Source organism: Gavialis gangeticus, unplaced genomic scaffold, assembly GCF_001723915.1.
Source record: "Gavialis gangeticus isolate Ggan-Ray unplaced genomic scaffold, GavGan_comp1, whole genome shotgun sequence".
Taxonomy (NCBI): Eukaryota; Metazoa; Chordata; order Crocodylia; family Gavialidae; genus Gavialis; species Gavialis gangeticus.
In genome coordinates, this window is record NW_017728993.1 from 53,542,368 (window position 1) to 53,548,262 (window position 5,895).

Consider the following 5,895-nt stretch of genomic DNA (forward strand, 5'->3'; position numbering starts at 1 on the left):
ACCAAAATCAACCCCTGTGGAACTCTACTTGATACTAGCTGCAAACTAGACATCAAGCCATTAACTACTACCTTCTGAGCCCAATGATTCAGCCAGTTTTCCAACCACTTTACAGTGCATTCATCCAACCCATACTTCCTTAGCTTGTTTGGGAGAATGTTGTTAGAGACTGTATTAAAAGCCACACTAAAGGGATTTCACATCCACTTCTTTCCCTGCATCCACAGAGCCAATCATCTCATCCTAGAAGGCCACCAGCTTAGTAAGGTATGACTTGCCCTTGTTGAATCCAGGCTGACTGTTTCTAATCACCTTCTTCTCCTCCAAGTGCTTAGAAATTGATTCCTTGAGGACCTGCTGCATGGTTTTTTTCCCAGGAATTAAGAGGAGACTGACTGGTCTGTAGTTCCCTGGATCCTCCTTCTTCCCTTTCTAAAAAATGGGCACTGCATTTGCCCTTTTACAATCATTTGGGACCTATCCTGATCACCACAAGTTTTAAAAGATGATGGTACGTGGCTCTGCAATCACGTCAGCCCACTCCATCAGGACCCTTGAGTGCAACCCATCTGGCCCCATGGACTCGTACACATCCAGATTTTATAATAGTCCATAACCGGTTCTAACACCACTGTTGACTGATCATCTCCTCCCCAAACTGTGATGCTGGGTGCAGTAGCTGATCGTGCCTGTGAAGACTGAGGTGAAGTTCAGCCTTTTCTGCACCTCTGTCAGTAGGTTGCCTCCCCCATTCAGTAAGGGACCCACACTTTCTCTGATCCTCCTAGCATTGCTGATATACTTGTAGAACCCTTCTTGTTAGCCCTCAGATCTGTTGCTAGATAGAACTCCAGTTATGCGTTGACCATCCTGATTTCATCCCTGCAACCCTAAGCAATACTCTTACATTCCTGCTTAAGTGTTTGTCCAAGTTTCCACTTCTCGTAAGCTTTTTTGTGTGTGTGTTTTAGTTTATTGGAAAGTTCCCTGCTAAGCCAAGCTGATCTTCTGTCAATAATTCAACTCTTTGATAACAGTAAATGGCACCCTGACTTCAAAAGGGGGGCACGTCATTTCTGCTTCACTTCAGAAATCCCTCCTGTGTAATTAGAACTCTTCACCCTTTTAACCAGTGTAGGAAGTTGTAACAAGGGACTGCTTCCCGTTGCTACTCGGAGCAAGCGCAGCTTGCAAGGCAAAAGTGGTGCTAGTTGCATCTGCTGCCATGTGGCTGCAGGGCTCAGCCTATAGTTTACAGGCAGTTGAACACTGGTGGCTGAATAGGGGATGAGCAGCACCTAGGCCTTATGAACAAAGTTCTGGAAGGTTAGGTACCCCAAAGGTTGCCCAACTGAAACGGTTATGAGCAATGGCCTCAAAGGGTAGGTGCCCCAAAGGGTGGTCAGTCTGGGATTGGCAGCAGGAAGAGGCCTAGAGGGTTTAGTGCTCCAAAGGCAGTCACAGGCAGCACTGAGTCTCATGGGTTGTCACCCAAACCAAGTGACCAGAATTAGAGGATGTCACAGGGGGAAGTGCCTCAGAGACATTCCACATGGTGAGGGCTTAAGGCCTGTACAGAGCCCTGCTAGGTTCTGACACCTGATGGGCAGCTAAGGACTAAAGGCTTTGTGAGAGGGGCTGAAACCTGGAAGGTCCAGCAGGCCAAAACAAGAACAAGAAAGTCCTGCATCACTTAGGGTATTAGGATGAGCCAACTGAGAGCCTAATGATGAGCAGGGTGGGGCAAAGCACTGAAAGCCAGACTCCAGATATTGGGAGGCAGCCTCTCAAATCTATTGATTTTTTTGTATCAAGGCAATGCAGGTGAAAGAGGAAGCTCAATAGGGGGAACCAGAGTAGGAGAATGGGCACAGTGTTTCCCTTTGGGGCACTGTGGCTGTCCCTGGAGGCAGAACCCATTCCAGAAGTTCAGAGGATGACTTTCATTTCCAACATTACAGTGTGAATCTCTCATAGAAGAGATTTATTCAATGAAAGACCTTAAATTATAAAATTTTCAAGATGTATTTTAAGAGCTTTGATAAACCATAAAAACCTGCTTGACAATTCTTCCCATATGCACCCTTATTACTAAGATACGGATCAGCGTGTAAACAAGAGAAGGTATCCCCTAGGAATGAGGTCCCCTAGGAATATATCCTCAGACTGGTACTGTTCAATATTATTATAAATGACTTGCAATGTGGAATTGAGTTCAAACCTAGTAAATTGGCAAATGACTTTACACTGGGTATATAGAAAATATTTTGGAGCACAGGATTAACATAAATAAATTGATAAATTGAATAAATGATCAAATAAAAAGTGGATGGAATTCAAAACTGACACAAAGTTTTGACCTTAGGACAGAACAATCAAATGTGCACAATTAAATTTGAAAATGGCTACTACTTCAGAAAGGGAACTTGGGATTGTGAATGGCTTAAAACTGAACATAAGTAAGTGTAGCAATACTGGGAAGAAAAAAAAAATTGTAGCATACTGAAATGGATTAAAAGGAGTGCTAAATGAAAGTCCTAGCACGTGATTCCTCCACTGTATCCAGGATTGATGACACCTCAACCTGAAGTACTTTGTTCAGTCTTGGGCACGGCACTTGAAGAAAGATGTAGACAAACTGGAGTATACAAAACAACACAAATTATTTGAGTTCTGGAAAACAACATACAAGGAAAGGTTGAAAGAACTTTGATTATTTAATTTTTAGAAGAACAAGACGGACTTTTAGTTTAGTCTTCAAGTACAAAAAGGGCTGTTATAACGGAAAAGGCAATATTCTCTGCATCCACAAGGGTCAGGAGAAGAAGTAATTAGCTTAAATTATAACAAGAGAAATTCAGGTTGGATATCAGATAGCACTTTCTAACAATGAGGTGATTATGTACCAGATTACAGTTTCCTAGTGAGACTTTAGAAACTCCGTCATTGCCAATTTTTAAGTACAGGTTAGACAAACTTTTGGTCTGGATGTTGTAGGATTTTTGTCTTGAGCAGGGAACTGGGCTAAGTGGCTTTCTGAAATCCCTTCTAGTCCTATTTTTCTATGATTCTGGGATTCTGGGATCTCTGGTCATTTAACTATCTCCATATTAAAGATGAGAGAAGAGAGGAAAGACACTTTAAGTAATTTATTCAAAGTCATTGAGAATAATCAATTAAGATAATTTAAAGAGGGACTCTTCAGTCATTTAGTCTGATTTCCTCTGTATTGAAGCTTCTCTATCTCTTTCAATATTTCATTCAATTGCCCTGAATTAAGCAAACAATCCATTTTCAGAAGGAAAAAAAATCCTGATTCTCCGTCCCCTGTTCTAAATACATTTGCTTTGTTTTGTTTTTCGAATATGGTTCCTACTGTTCTCACAGTCTCTTCTATTACAATCATATGGATTAATTGTTCCTTCTTGCTGATAGATAGATAGATAGATAGATAGATAGAGATTTTCACTCAGTGATTTTTGCAGTGAAGGTAACTATACTTCCTTGATATATAAATGAACCTTACTAAGGAAAATAAATTGTGGTTGAACTAAAGGATTCGTTTTAGAAAGACATCCAATCTTAGTTTATATGGATTTACTACTTCACTAAATCAGAAGTAGCTGATTTTTTTCTGGACATGGGTTTAAATTGCCTACCCCAGGTCAGAGACAAATGAATATGCAGGTGCTAAGACCCAGCTACCACCATTTGTCTCTGTGGCAGCATAAGGAAAGAGTCAACATCCTCTTCTTGTCCCAGGGCAACAGCAGGGGGGAGTGGCCACAGTTGAAGCTCTTTGCTGTTGAATGCTGTAAAAGCCCCACATCTGCAGGCCAGATCCAGTGATCCACAGACTGGATCTGCTCTGAGGGTCATAGGTCCTTGACCTCTGCACTAGATAATCTGTTTCATTTGTTAATTACTTAAATTAGTGGGTCTAATTTTCATGATGATGCCACTCATGCATATTTGGATAGATTAGAAAGTCACTGAAAAGAAAGGCCAGCAACAGGAGCTTTTTTTTCACATGAAAAAGCAACAGAGTTTCTGATGGATGTTGTCTGTGTCTTACTAACAGCCCTGAAGGCATCTCTCATTATTTTGTAATAAAAAAAATATTTCCTTGTCAAGATACATTAACATCTGTTTTTGGAAAGTATACTTATTACAAGTTTGTCTGACAAGCCAGTTGATGGATAACTCTACAGAAGACTTGAAAGGTCTCCATGTGATTTCTATATTTTCAGGATATGGGGAAATAGTTGAAAATTCAGTAAGACTACAAATATTTAAACTACCCCTCCCCTCCCCCCCACAAAAGAACTACAGCAACAAAAATAATTGCAACAAAACCCTCCTTATTTTGATTCATTTTCTTAGTAAAAAAAGGTCCAGTAGGTATTCCAAGATTTCAACAATACCCTCTGGCTACTTTTCTTTTTGGGTGGAAGCATATGCCAGTATGCTTAAAAATTTGTCAGAATTTCTGTACCCTGGGCTACATTGTCCTTTTGAAGTATGTACATAAAAAATAATGAGATTTAAGAACTCTCATCAATATGTAAATAAATTGTCTGTGGGCTGAAACCCCTGGGGTTGAGACTCTCTGTGACCTGAAACCCATGATATGAGAGATCTGAATTCTCTAAATGTATTTTTAATATAGCAAATATATACCTACAAAAGGGTCATGTTTTAAAGGATATTTTTCATGCTTTGCACTAAACATACAAAAAAAAAAAAAAGAAAAAGAAAGAAAAGAAAACCTCCTAAGCACTTAGAATGTCCTATTATGATGAAGATGGCCATATTTCCATAGAAGCTTGTTAGCCAAAGTACTACCTTGAAACAGGGAAAGAAGGTTGGGTAGTAAACTCAACAACAAAACTAGTTACACCTCCCATCAGCTCTGGTGCAATAACCCCTACTAAACCAAATGGGGCAGCTGACAACCGACAGCCAAGAAAAAGCTGATCTGTTTAATGATTAGTTTGTATTGGTCTTTCACCAGCCCAAAGGGACCACCCTGCCTGACAAGATGTGTGATGAAGAGAGTGAGGGTGAATATATGCCCACCACTGTTCTTGTGAGGGAACACCTTGAGAAGCTGGACACTCACAAATCAGCTGGTCCAGATAGATTGCACCCAAGAATGCTAACACCAAAGAGTGCAGACACTAAAGAGTGACCACTGGCAAGGATATTCCAAAACTTGAGGAACTTGGGCAAAGTACCTGAAGATTGGAAGAGGACCATTGTGGTGCCTATCTTCAAGAAAGGGAAGAAAGAAGATCAAGGAAACTGCAGGCCAGTCAGTTTTACCTCTACCCCTGGAAAGATCTTGGAAAAAAAAAATCAAAGAAACCATTATTGACAGGCTAGCAGAAGGCAACATTCTAAGGCATAGCCAGCACTGATTTGTTGAGGGTAGGTTTTGCCTGACCAAGTTCATTTCCTTCTATAACCAGGTGACGTATCATCTGGACAAAGAGAAGAGGTTGATATTATATATTTGGACTTTATTAAAGCCTTTGACTTGGTGTCCCATCATGTCTTCATGGAGAAATTGGGGAACTGTGGCCTTGACTACCCTACAGTTCAATGGCTGGGGAGCCAGATCTGAGGTCAGACCCAGAAAGTGGTAGCTGATGGAACCGAATCAATATGGCATGCTGTGGCCAGTGGTGTCCCCCAATGCTCCATTCTTGGACCTGGCTCCTTCTTAATGTCTTTACATGATCTGGGCTCTGGTGCCAGAAGTGGACTGGCCATTGGCAACATGTAGGGGGTGCACGCCTGAGTGTGGCGGTGCACCCCATATGAAGAGGTGCCATTGATACTGTCAGCGGCACCTGAAGGAAGTTGCTGTTTGCCACCACCCCCCCCCCCCCC